This window comes from Grammomys surdaster, unplaced genomic scaffold (assembly GCF_004785775.1).
Source record: "Grammomys surdaster isolate TR1022 unplaced genomic scaffold, NIH_TR_1.0 65, whole genome shotgun sequence".
Taxonomy (NCBI): Eukaryota; Metazoa; Chordata; class Mammalia; order Rodentia; family Muridae; genus Grammomys; species Grammomys surdaster.
This window is the reverse complement of record NW_021604567.1, coordinates 17,659,458-17,673,768: the sequence shown is the minus strand read 5'-3', so window position 1 is coordinate 17,673,768 and position 14,311 is coordinate 17,659,458. Positions and strand designations below refer to the sequence as shown.

Sequence of the window (14,311 nt, the reverse complement as noted above, 5' to 3'; positions counted from 1 at the left end):
CTCACCTCTCACCTCTCACCTCTCACCTCTCACCTCTCACCTCTCACCTCTCACCTCTCACCTCTCACCTCTCACCTCAACACCTTCGGAAGTCAGGGAGGAGGGGACCAAGAGGGCCACAGTATACTACAGTATACTCAGGCCCTCAGAATAGCTCCACTGTGTTGTCCTGACAACATATGCAGGCCATGCTGCTGCTTTTTCTTGCCTTTTAATTCCTCAAAACAGGAGCTGCAAACAAGAACGGCGAGCGCGATTCTACAGCCACAGACATTAACACGAGCATTTGCACACACCTGGGGAGGGAAATACAGCAGGTATCAATCCGCAGGGTGTCGAATGGTGACATTTTCCTAGTCTGCACACTGGGTTCTCCCAGCCCCTCAATGGCCTTTTCTCATCAGTGATTTCATCTGGTCTGGGTTATGCAACACACCTTTTAGCCTGATATGGGGGGTGGGGGAGTGGTCAGTGAGCAATTTGGCAGTTTTCACTGAAAAGTCAAAATTCCACTATGGTGGAATGTGGGTGGGGTCTGTTGTGTGTCCATAAAACCAGCAGTGGGAGGGGGGAGTGGGAGAGGAAGTGAGAAAGGGAAGAAGAGGAAGAGGGGGGAGCACTGGCAGAGGAGAGGGAAAGAGACAGGAGATGACAGGGAGGGAGAGAGGAAGAGAGGCAGAGAGGGAGAGGAAAGGGGGAGGCAGGGGAGGGGTAGGGGCTGGAAGAGAAGGGAAGGGGGAGGGAAAGAGGGAAGAGGGAAGGGTGGAGAAGGAAGTGGGAAGGAGCAGGGGGGAAGGGAAGAGGTAGAGAGAGGGGAAGGGAAGGGAGGGAAAGGGGGAAGGAGCAAAGGAGAGGGGGAGGGAGAGAGGGAGAAGCGCGGGCCCAGTATGTGCTAGAATAGATGATCTTTAGGTTAAACATCAACCTAAGGGTTTTTCTCATAAGAGTCTGCCTCAGTGTTAGTCCAAAGGCCTGTAGCATGTCATGGTTTTCTTCACATTAACACCTGGTCTAGGGCAGGGAGCCTGCTGGACACTCTCCTCTCTCTCTCACTCTGAGGGAGAAAAACCAGAAACCCTTCCTCATTCCTCCTTCAGGACTGGAGGGAAGGTGGGCACAACTTGCTGCCACTGACTGGAGCTGAGGTGAATTAGTTCCTTCAGTGACCTTGGCACCTATGGATGGTGCAGGGGTCTCTGGGTGTCTGAGGAAGAGGGCCACAGAGGAGGATGAAATAATCACCACGTGGGTGGAGGGGAGAGGGAAATGCAAAAAGACAAAGGCAACCAGAAATCTGCAACTCAGTGTTCTCCCCACCGTTGGGACAGCACGTCTTCTGGGTATAAACCTGCATCTTCTGGTTCATCTATCATTTTTAAGCCAATGTCCAGCGAGCGTGCTAGCAGATGTTTCCAGGAGGAACAGCAGTATACTATTGGGGTAGAAGTTGATAATTTTGAGGTACTGCTGGGTATCTATCTGCTTTTCCTATTGTGTTTAGACCTGAGCAGACTTGAGAAAACTGCTCACCCCTTTCTCTCTCTTTGCTGGCTCAGGATTCCCTATGATCCCAGCCAGCAGAAGTGTACGTACCATACCTGGCCTTCCTTGGAGACAGGTATCATTGGGGGTGGTGGGAGCCTCACTTCCATTTCAACACAGGGGCAGTTGTCTAAGCGAACGCTGTAGCTTATGTCCACCTGGCTTGTTAGGATCTACTCACTGGCTGCAGCCATTAGAAACTGCTTGTCAGAGCCTGGGGTGAACGTAGATATGGCCTCTACCAGATCAGGAACTTTCCCTCTTGGAGTCTCCTCTGATTTCTGTCTGCATGGCAGGCAAAACGCTTCCCCATTTGGGTGTGTCTCCCCAAAGCCCTTTCTCCTCTTCCAGTGCATGAGAGCCCAGAACAAGCTGGCAGCAGCTGGAGTACAAGTCCTGGGAAGTAAGGAGTTAAAAAAAAAAAAAAAAGACCAAAGCTGTCCTTTGGCCCTAGCAGCCCCAGAGGCAGCAGGTCCCTTTGATCCTGCCTCTTAATTGCAGCCTGGCAGCACTGTGAACTTTAAAGAAGAGGAACAGAGAGACTTAAGAGATAGGACTTGTTTTGTTTCCGGAGGGGATGGTCTTCCTGGTGGCTGCCAGGAAGCTGGTACCCCAGGGCTCAAGTGATGAGTTGCCTAGGCAAGACTGCATCCTGTCTTCCAGGCAGGCATCTGATCCGAAGAGATCTCCAGGAATACTGTGCCTATGCAGGCCACTTGGTAGGGATGCTACAGGCAGGGAGACGAAACAGGAGAAAGAGACCATGGCTTAGCATAGCAACACACAGAGCAGACTGCACACATCCCCAAACAGCTACAAGGGAGCAGTGAACACCCCTTGGAGGAGGGAAGAACTTCCGGCAGGAAACACAGTGCACAGGGTAGGGAAGCTGGAGATGAAGTCTTCCGAGCCAGGCCCAGTGGCAAAGGCCTATGTTTGTAAATACTAGGAAGGCTGAGGCAGCAATAGGACAGACACAAGGCCTCCATGGACTACAGAGTTCAGACTGGCTATTTTAGCAAGATTTAGCCTCAAAACTTAAAGTAGAGAAAGAACAAAAATAGCTCAATGAGCTTGTCTCTGGTGGGAGAGACCCTGTGCTCTATCTCCAATAATTCCACAATGTATTCATACGTGTTTCTAGGAAAGTCTCTCAGATAGCAACATCAAAACCAGCACAAAACTCCTCAGACTTGAGCAGGCCTCTCTCTCTGTCTCTCCTCCCTCCCTCCCCCTTGTCTCTCTCTGTCTTTAGCTCCCTCTCTCTGTCCCTCTGTCTCTCTCTATGTATGTCTCTCTCTGTCTCTGTCTCTCTCTGTCTCTGTCTCTGTCTCTCTCTCTCTCTCTCTCTCTCTCTCACACACACACACACACACACACACACACACACACACACACACCATACATAGCTGAAAAGTAACAAAAAGACCAACCAATTCTCAACAAACAATGAAGGTGCTCCCCTGTCCATGGTCTGGTGGTATACCAAGTTCCTAGTGAAAAAATGTAGTCCCTATGTGCAGAGCGCACCAGCGGCTGCTCCTGTCTGCTCTGTTTAACTCCTCGGGGAATACTCTGGCGTGGCATTCTTCAGAGCAAGGCCCTTACGCAGTCCCCACGGAGGCACTCCTGACAGAGGCATCACACTCAATCCTACCCAGGTGTGTCTGGCCTTGGTTTGCTCTTGATTCACATGTGACCTTGGGAGATCACTTTCCCCTTGCTTCACTTTCTTCATAAAACATTTTAATGGAATTGATGGACACAGCTCTCAACAGAAAGCTGGCTGTAGTGTAGACACTCGATAAACTCGATAAACATTTGCTCTATTTCACTCTTAAAAGGTTATTGGTCAATTAAAAAGCATGTCCACCCCACCCCAACTCATCCCTGTGTGGACTAGCAGGCATCAGACAGAAAAGACTTCCCCTAAATCGGCTTAGCTCCATTCCTGTCTCCAGGAGAGATCGAGAGAAAGAGAGCCTCATTGGTGACAGAAAAAGAGGAACCATCCCAGAGGAGAGAGGAAGGCTTAAGATCTCTACTCAGGCCTGGACTTCTATCAGTCCTCCTGATGATGTCTTTGTTTATGGACTGTAACCAATGGTTATGAAACCAATGCCATGCTGAGGGCATGTGACACATACCCATGCCATGCTACAGGCTCATAACACATACCCATGCCATGCTAAAGGCACATAACACAAGCCCATGCCATGCTAAAGGCACATAACACATGCCAATGCCATGCTAAAGGCACATAACACATGCCAATGCCATGCTAAAGGCACATAACACATGCCAATGCCATGCTGAGGGCACATAAGACATGCCAATGCCATGCTAAAGGCACATAACATATGCCAATCCCATGCTGAGGGCACATAACACATGCCAATGCTATGCTAAAGGCACATAACACATGCCAATGCCATGCTGAGGGCACATAAGACATGCCAATGCTATGCTAAAGGCACATAACACATGCCAATGCTATGCTAAAGGCACATAACACATAACCATGCCATGCTAAAGGCACATAACACATACCCATGCCATGCTAAAGGCTCATAACACATACCCATGCCATGCTAAAGGCACATAACACATGCCAATGCTATGCTAAAGGCACATAACACATGCCAATGCTATGCTAAAGGCACATAACACATACCCATGCCATGCTAAAGGCACATAACACATCCTGCTTACTCCTCATGCCCTTTTAAGAGAATGAGGAAAGAAAGCTGTTATCTGCATCTTAAGAAATGACTGTGGCTGGCAGAGACCCCCAAAACTCATTAATTGAGTGTTTAAAGTCTAAGGTGGACACGTTAGACTTCTGAATCCACCCATGACCTAGGAAATAAGTAAACAAATATATAAAGCAAGGAGAGGGGTATTCAAAGCTGAGTTTTAAAACATGTTTCTTAGGAAAGAAAAAAAAAGTCTCTGAAGCTGATACACACAGAGGCCTTACTTGAGGGTGGGTACCGAACTTCTTGTGCAAGTTGTGAGTCTGTATCCATGACAACCACAGACATCTTAGGCATAGGAGATGTCCACAGTTGGGCTGCTGCCAACCCTGCCAGCACCTAGCCATGATCCTGTAGACTGGAAGTCGACATTAGCATAATCTGACCTCTAAGCAAGACTGGTATCCTGCAGAAGCTGCCTGGGCCAGTGGGTGCCGGCCTCCACCGCTGCATGGGCTCTTTGGGTGAACTACTGCAGACCCACCATCCACTAACACTCGCATTTCTGCAAAGCTGCCCCAGTGTTCCAGGTCCTCCCCATTGAACAGGATGAGTGGTACCATCATCCTCACCCTCTGGGAGCTTGTTAGGAGACAAGACTATCAGCCCTACCCCCAACCTACTGAGTCCGAATCTCCATCCCTAATAAGATCCCCAGGTAACATGCAGGCTGGAGCAGCCCTGCTCTGGTTTAGTCCTCAGGAGGCAGGCGTCAGCAGGAGCACACCGACTACCTCCAACCACACCAAGCACTTTCTCATCTTGAGAATTGCTTTCAAGCAGTCCTTATGGCTGGGTTCGAGAGAATCTGATAGACCCAGGAAAAAACAAGACACCCAGGGTCTAGTGACATTTTACTCTGGAATTACCACCCCAACCAGTCTTGCAAATAGGTATCTTAAAAGGCAGATGCAAAAGTCTTGATAATTTTGCTTTTAAGTGTTCTACCTCTGAAAAACCTACTTTTAAGTCACCTGGACGTATGAAAGACACAGCTATGACTGTTCCCTTCTACGCCCACTATTCTGTGCCTTCAAACATGACTATGAACAAATGTTTGCCTCCAACAGGATGGTTGCCAGAGACTGGTGCTGAGGAGGGTAAAATATGTGTAGGAGGCTGTGATCGTTAATTTTGATTGTCAACTGGATGGGATTTAGGGTTACCATGGCAACAAACCTCTGGGCATGGCTGTTAGGAAGTTTTAAGACTGGCTGAACTGAGACAAGAAGGAAGACCCACCCTAAGTGTGAACAGCACGTTCTGAGGAGGAAGAGGTGTCCTGGGTGAGTAAACGAAAGGTACCAGGCCCCAGCTTTTCTTTCCCATTCTTCACTGTAGATGTAAGTCAGCCAACTATCTCAAGCCCTACTACCGTGAGGGACCATACCCTCAAACTGTGAGCCAAAGTAAGCCTTTCAAAGCTTTCCTTCGGTATTGGGCCCAGCGACAGGACACGTAAACTGAAGATTTTTACCAATTTGCACAGACTGGAATATGATCCTCAACAGTTTGGCTTACTTATTTCTTTGATGTATATTTAGTTTCCTGATTCTTTGTGACCTCCTGGTTTCTTCTGGGCTGCTGACTAGTCTCTTTTTCAAAGCTCGTCATTGGTCAACTGCCTGTTACTCTTGACGCTCACTCTTTCCACATGGTGGTGAGTGTGCATGACATTAACTGTTGTTTCAAGACAGCTGCCTCAGGCTTCGAAATTGGTAACCTGGGAACTAGGCTGTTTGCTGCCCCCTCCTCTCTGTGTCAAGTATAGATATCTCTCTATAAGATAACTCCACAGATATATCGCACTGCTGTCTAACGCTCAGTGCTGAACGCTCATGGCTCGTCGTCTCCCCTCCTCCTCCAAACCGCTTCTCACCAGCTGGTCTCCCGCTCTTCCTGTGCCCCTCTGCCCCTCTCCAGTCATAGCGCCATCAGTGTCATCTCTTATGATAGAATCCTTGATGTATTTCTGGCACTTCTGAGATCTTGCAGCTTCTCCTACTTTTCCAACACAGTATCTTTCGGATCCCTTTCTCCTCCTCTCCCACCTTTTCCCTACCTTACGCCTGGATTATTGTAAATTTTTTTTTTCTGTCCAGTGGCATCCCTCATAATAAATGGTCTAACCTCTAACCCTGTCTCAGAGATCCCAATATGTGTATTGTAGGTTATAAAATTAAACCCTGCTGCACAGCTCTTCGGCTGTACCCTGCCTTATTGCTCCCAACTGCTCCCATGTAGCCTGATTTCTTGCTGTCCCCTAACACTGTGTCCCTACTCTGTAGTCAACTCTCCTTGTGGTTCCTTAACCTCACTGTCCCTCTTCCCTGATCCCTGGACTCTCCATATGTTCCTATTACAAAATATTTGGAAAATCAGAAACAACCATCATAATAATAACCCCTCATTTACAAACAGTATTCTTGTATAGCAATGCCAATATGAGCTATACGTCATCAAATACACATGACAACTGACAGTTCAGAAGGATACACTAAATAATATATAAGTTGTGCTCTCTCCTTACTGATAAATAATCTTATCCTTGGCCCAGGGTATAGACTTTTCACATTAGAAAGACTGATTTAGACAAAATGCTTGCACGTAGAGCCAGAGAAGGTAACCCTTCCTCCATGAAGTCTTCTCTATCATCCGACCCCAACACAGCTTTTCCTTCCCAGATTCTCAGAACTTTAAAGCCGTAAGTGCTAAATCATCTATACCACATAAACTTCCCCAATGCTTTTAGTTTGATTAATTGAAGCTTGCATTCAGGATTTCAGGGGAGAGAGAGAGAGAGAGAGAGAGAGAGAGAGAGAGAGAGAGAGAGAATGAGAATGAGAATATATATACAAATATATTTCAGACTCTTAATTAAAAACATTACTGTCCTTCCCAAATTGCCAGGGTTGAGCTCTGCTCAACTGTGCAACGCACATTATAAGAAAGCTTCATGTCAGACTGCGGTGTGACACATTTAGCTCGGTACGTATCATACACAACACTTTCAACTGGTTTGGGAAGTGACTTCTCCACTTTGGAGTTGCTAAACCTTGTAGCATATTAGTTACCCTCACTCAAACCCTGTTGTCATTTGATTTGTTAAACAGGAAGTGGGAGTTCTGACCAGTAGGGAAATAATAAACAGAAAACTTAAAATAGCATATGTATTTAAGACGTCACTGTGACTATTATACTCAGAGTTTAAAAGAATGGAGATCACATACATCTGAAATTTCTAACACAATTTATGTTTCTCCCTTGAAACTTTTTTCTATAAGATACTTTCATCTCTCTTATTTATTCAGTTCAAAGCCTACAATGTTGGCTGCCTGAAGGACTTGAGAGTCTCAGAGGCCTGAGTTTACGTGGTAGCCAGGCTGGCTTTTATTGAGGCATGGCTGTTACCAAGTCTTCAGAGAGTTCTTATCTTCTACCAGCAAACTAAGAGTGCTGTTGATTGGGTGGGGCTCTCAGGACCTTCTAAAGTTCAGTTGCACAAGGTACATGTAAAGCAGCTTGCTTGTAAGGAATGCCCCTAACATAGTTATTTCCAGTCTCTGCATCCATCTTTCTACCAGTTTAAGAGAGTCAGTAAGATGCTCTCAGGAGAGCAGAAGGCGGTAGATGTTGCTGTCTTTGACTTGGTTATTCTCTGGCCTACAGGACATTATGAGGTGTTCATGAAATACCTCACGGTGATATAGCTGGGTTGGGGTATGGGGTCAACTTTGTTTTTTTCCTGAAGCTTACCCAAGGAATCCAAGCTGAGAATCTATCTCTCTGAGGGCTTTACCTTTGTGTCACCTAGGTGTAAATGGAATACTGTCTAAGAAAGTACTTAGGTGGGGACATTACTCTTAGGTCCTCAAATCTGGTACCTGGGACATTTACAAGTTTTTCTTGTGCTTTCAAAATCCAAGTCAATTAACCAAGGGGGTAGGAAAAAATACACACAGGCATGCACGCATGCGCACAGTCACTCCCAGGCTGGTCTAGAACTCACTTTTTACAAAGCATGACTCTGAGTCTTGAGTGCTAGCATTACAGATGTGCTTCACGACGCCTGGCTTTACCTAGTAGGAGGTAGGGGCTGACAGGAGGCCTCGGCATATCAGGCCTACCAACTGGGGTATCCCCCAGTCTCCTAACTTTTAAAATCTTTTAAACTTTTAAAATCTAATAACACATCTCCTGGAGTTTTTAGCCAGACTGCCTTAAACGAGGCCCCCAGTCCCCACCTCCCCGCTTAAGCTGTTAATGGAGATGGCACTAGCAAAAGCCCTTGTCAAGGGCAAGGAGCCCCACATCTGTTCATTACTCTTCTGGAGACAAGTCCTGTTCTGCTCTTGTTAGTAAGGATCTTCTCTCCTAGCTTGTGTGCATTGCGGACAGCTCAGAAGAGCCGTGCAGGGTTCCAGGGCATTTTCCACTCTCTCCTGTTTCTATAGAGGTGACTTACAACCCACAGTCCTTCAACAGCCAGCATGCTCCTCACCGAGGCCCAGCTCCTCTGTCGATGGAGGCGCACACGGGGCCGATTAAAAAAAAAAAACAAAACCAAACAAGCTTTAAACAGAGAGACTGCATTCCCAGCCTCCTCTCTCAGGTCCACCCCTAACACATCCTTTACCAGCACGCAGTTTGTGTTTGTCCAAGAGAAGGAATGTTCCGGCAAGGGCAAAATCCCCCAAATCACTACCATCAAAACAACTTAAAGTTTAGAAAGGAAATCAACTAAAACAAAACAACACCCCCCCTTGCATTTATGAAAGAATGTGGGGAAGTGTAATCCCCCAGAGGTAGCATCAGGTTTCTTCATAATTGCATCACGGGCTGTTGGGGGGCAGGCCGAAGCTCAGGCGTGTGAGCTGGTCTAAGATTTCCCTTTGTTCACCGGCTTGCATTTAAGGCTTTATAAATGATGTGCCACAGCCTTACCACTTCAGGCTGAAGCTGCGGTGCCTGAGACTCTGAGCACTCCCAAAAGGCATCTAATCTGCATGTTTCAAGCACTCTGACACACCATGGCTCACCTCCCTTTATGTTAATTAAACAACAGGAGATGAGCGGTAAGAAATATAGTAGGGGTAAAGAAGGGATAGACAGCTAAAAATCTAAAAGAAAATTTTTTTTTAAAAAATATGTTTCATTCAGACTTTAAACACCAGAATCACATCTAGTATAAAATGAATATCTGGCGGTTACAGTGCTACCTTAACATTAGCTGATAATGATATCTTAAAGCCTTTGAGATTTAGGCTTTTACGAAAGGTGTGTATGCACTTACACACGAAGACAGGTAGTAGGTAGCCTGAAGTCCTAACCAAGCCCAAGACCCTGCCCAAAGAGCACCTAACAAACACTTGTTGACTGATGTTGGATAGCTGACCCAAGAGACCTTAAACAATGCGTGCTTTGTCAAAACACTAAAGCACGTTGTGGGTCCAAGACTTTTTTTGTCATACTGAGGGGGCGTAAGGGAAGGTCAGCTGAAAACTGCCCACCATCTCAGAGCTGAGGCCCAGCAAACAAAGCTGAGGCCTCACTGAACATACCTGTTTTGGCTCAGAGTTGCAGTGGAGGCTGGGCCTAGAGCTGACAGACCCAGCCCTTGGAGGCCCCCGCCTGGAGCAAACACTGACTCCTCACTGAGGTATTACTCTTGCTGCAAGGGACACTTTGTATACATTTTCACGAAGGAAAACAAAACAAAAAACAAAAACAAAAGAAAAACGGACTAACTAAATGATGGAGAAAGACAAAACAAACAAACAAAAACAGCAGCAAAACTGATCCACCAAGACCGGATAAGACCCACTTCATCCTCCAAAGAGGGAAAATACCAAATTCCCAGCTCCACAAAGCGGCATGTATCTCTCTCTCTAATTGCGTGGTTCTTTCCAGAAAGGAAGCTTGGGCTCCTGACTCTTTTATTATTAGTCTGACATTCTGCAGTCTCTTTCCTTCGTGCCTCACAGGGCTTCAGGCTGAGCCTCTGCAGCTTTTGTGAAAAGGAAGAAGTGTCCTGTTCTCTGTGGGGTCGTGACCTTGGAGTCCTCGTGAGCTCACCTGATGGACTTTTAACCTGCTGATCTGTCATGACTCAGGCTCCCTGCTTGCTTCCCTTTCTCTGACACACTTCACTCCAACTGCCCACCTGCTTCCTCTTTGCCAGATCTTTTGCCTGACAGGCCAACAGTAGCTGTTAACCTCCCAAGGGCCTCTCAGGGATAGCTCTCTGTGGAGGTGCTGAAGGCACCCAAACTGTTTTCTACAGCGACTCCCTCTCTTCCCCGTACCATCTCTTCATGAACTAAAACCCTTCCCCCACTACAATGCCCCCTCCTTGCTTCTGCACTGCTACTGTTTCGTTATTTTGGAAAACGTAAATGAGTCAGCCTGCCTTTCTTCCCACATTTGTTTTTCTTGCTGATAAAGAGAATGTAAGAAGAAAGGAAGAGATAGATGTGTGTCAGGCTGACCCAACTCCTTCTCCAGGAGGAGTCTGCTTGAGCTCAGTAGCTAAGTCCCCTTCTCCCCATTCCTGCTTGAAATCCCGAGTACCTGCTCTTGGATCTCTATGGCACTCCCAGAGCTTGGGACTGGCTGGGAGCCATGTGATATTGATTTGTTTTCACCATGGCAACAGCAAATTAAAACAACGAGCAGAGGGAAGGCAGGCTGTTAAGCAGTAAAGCTGCATGACCAGTATATTTCACAAGCATCTTTTCCTCCCTTCGGCCGGGTTTTCGCTCTCCTTCCCTCCACTCTCAAAGGTTTATTACAAGAGGCAAAGTACTGAGAACTTCGCCCACCACAGCTCTCTAAGCCCACCCGCCTACCGGCAGAGGCCGGCTTGCCCAGCTGCTTCTAGAACATTAAGGGAGCCGGATGGAGGAAACGCTAACAACCATGCCTTGACTTCCTTGGAAATCTCATTTGTTGGCTTAAGCTTCTTTAGAAAACTTAAAAGAAACTGATAGAGACTGGAGGGTTTTGTATTTTGTAGCCTTGTATCTAAACACCCCCAAAACATTGCCCACAGTGTTTCCACACAAAGGCCCCCTCCCTTTGTACTTCACAGTCCATTGTCCCAGGAGACAAACAACTTTTGTTATTGTTGTTTGTACAAAACAGGTCCCTAGAATTCTAGGATAGAAAGCATAGTAACTGTTTGCTGAAGAGAGAGAAACTGAGGTAGGCACTTGCTTGGGCCACACTAAGTAAGTGGTGTGGGAGGCTGGTAATAGGGACTCCTGGGACCTGCAGTGTTCTCTAACCCAAATTCTTTCTTTAAAAGGAACTTCAATAAACACTAACCTTTCTCTCATCTGTACAATCAAGGGTGTTACAAGAGTGCCACCTGTGACACAGGGTTAACAGCGGGCACTATTGTATTCTATTTCCTTTGAGCCATCTGCCTTAGGACACGCTACTGTATCTATGAAAGCAGCTGTCACCCACCCCACCATCCAATCAACCTTGAACTTGGTAGCAGAACCTGGGCCTTAGATAATGGTTTCAGCGGAGCTGGGAATGGGCCCCCCGTTGGGATAGCTACCCCCTGGGATGGGACCCCCTGGGATGGGACCCCCTGGGATGAGACCCCCTAGGATGGGCCACACAGGTAGCCTTACTGAGCCGCAAAGGAGTTAGGCCAGAAACAAAGTGAAATAAGGCTCCCCAAGGCTCACGGTGGCTTTCACTAGCCAAGCCAGAAGCCTGCAGAAAGCCTGGGCCCACAGGCAGGTAGGAGAAGTTGCTCTATTTGGCCTATAAGGGGGATGGATGGGCTGTGGGTTTAAATGGGAAGACATAACTCAAGTCCTGCCAACTGGGAGTTCGAATGTTCTGGTCTGGACATAGAGAAATATCCCTCTCCACAAGCTGAATAAAAGAACACCCAGCAGAAATAGTTGGGGGATGACGTCAGGAGTTCTGGGCTAGTGTCCTGCACTTCTCCTTGAAAGTAAAAACCGTGGGTCTAGAAGAATCTACGTGGCATTGCCCTTATTTAAATGAGCACTGCTGTCCCTCAGAACGGAGCAAGAGAGGAGGAAGAAACTTCCTCTTATATAGATGGTAAAAATGTCTCTTGTTTAATTTTTGTTCCTCGTTGCTGCCTAATATACATATGCCCTAATAGACATTTTCCTACTTAATCTTTGTCTTTTAAAGAGGCAGTGAGGCTTTTTGAAGAACGTTGGAACATTCACGGAGGTGGCAGTTAGGCAAGTAGGCAAGTTTTTTTTTTTCCTTCGCTTCAGTGCTTGCTAACTATTCTAAAAATGTTACACATTTATTGTAAACACATGCTTCCAAGGCCTAGCAAAAAAGCACGGTTTCCTCATGCCTGGCAGAAATTTAAAACGGAAAAGGGCAGAAAGAATTCTTTAACACAGAGAGAGCCTTTCCTTCTCCTGGGCCAAGTGTGTTAAAAATAAATCTGCTTCAACCTTTCTGCCGCTGCTTCTCGGCAAGAAAGTTGATCTGGCTGGGCATAGTGCGAGCCCAGCTTTAAAAGCTAGCCTGCTCTCATTAAATTATTCTGCTGGCTGTGTGTTCTCATTAAAAATGCATACAGATCAGATAATTGCAGTAAGCATTATTAACCCAGCTTTACTTTTGAATATAATGGTTCCACTTTTAAGCTGGAAACAAAGACAGAGGCTGCCAGGAAAAGCAATGTAAACATTGAACTACAGTGTCTAAGACTAGCCAGGAAGCTACCTCTTCTGCCGTGGTGCTTAAAATGTGCTTTTGAAACTCAATTAAAGCCATTGCCCTGGTGCACCAGGGTGGCCCCCGATTTCCAAGAAACAGACGTATTTTGGTCCCAAACGTCCAACCGATGATCATTCACCATGATTTTTTAAAAATATTCTTAATTTCAAGTATGTTTTCAAAGAACAGGAAACACGAAACTTTATTTTGTAGCCCAGTCTGGCAGTAAAAACCTCTATTATCTTAAGAAAATACTGGCCCGGATCTTTCAGATAATTAAAAAAAATAATAATAAACGAATCTGTCCTTTAAATAAATAAATAAAAAGCTCGGTTTTTATGCCTCACCCCAAACGGGCGGCGTAGATTCCAGCTTTGCCATTTCTTGTTCTCAAATCCGAATGTTACGTAAAACTCCAGGGTTTCCTACGAGTATTTCGTTCGAATTAGTGGAATCGGTCTCCCTGGCTTCCCTAAGCACACACATGGAATGCAGCATACTGCAGCAAACTCTTTAAACATTAAAAAAAAAAAAAATGGGGGGGGGAGGTTGTTTCTCTTACCTTGTTTAGCTCTGCTCGTCTTCCTCATGTACAGTAACCCCAAGAACATCTGGCAGGAGCGAGTGGCCGCGGCTTCTCCACCGCATCATGAGGAAGGGGGGTCCATGCAAATAGTTCTCAGTCCCTGTTTATTGTACTCTGCGAGCCGCCGGCCGTGGCTGGAAAATTTTACCTTCAGATGATGAAGCAAAGACAGTCTAAACTCTGTTGCTGTGAGCTGCAGCCCTTCCTTCCCACAGGCCCCGCCCAGGCGCGGCCGGCCAATCCGCGGCCAGCTCGTCAGCCCTCCTCGTCTGAAACTGGTCCTCATAGGATGACTGACACAGCAACACAGCGCTGGCAGGCTCTGAAAACAGTGCGTCCATACTGATGGAAGAGGGATCTCCCTCTCCGAGGAAAGCAGTCATAGCTCCGAGACAAAGTGGCACATAATTGGCAGAGCACAGAGAGGGGTAGCTCAGACAAATACGTTTCGAGACACCCAGCCCGCAGCTGGGAGTTGCATCATAAACACTCCGGGAATCACGAAACTCTTAAGATGGCCAAGAAATCTAATTGGATCCCAAACTAAAAGTCTTATGGCGTTTCAGAAAGCATACGGATATAGATGTACATATACACATGTGAGACAGTAATTCAGTGTTTGTCACGGAAAGTGATACCTTACGAAACATTTGCATGCAGTCTGCATGACCAAGGGAGGCTTTAACCAAGTTGGAGT

The 14,311-nt window shown here is 46.6% G+C and overlaps 1 protein-coding gene across 4 annotated transcripts in view; it reads right to left on the bottom strand.

Moving 5' to 3' along the window:
- Mbnl2 (muscleblind like splicing regulator 2) overlaps positions 1–13,827 on the bottom strand; it is a 155,869-nt gene extending 142,042 nt beyond the window's left edge. For 3 of the 4 annotated variants that reach the window (XM_028770897.1, XM_028770888.1, XM_028770907.1), the window contains exon 1: positions 13,591–13,827. The gene's annotated coding sequence lies outside the window, so the exon portion shown is untranslated. The remainder of the gene's footprint in view (positions 1–13,590) is intronic. The other variant, XM_028770912.1, reaches the window with a different exon arrangement.
- Between the last annotated feature and the right edge of the window lie 484 nt (positions 13,828–14,311).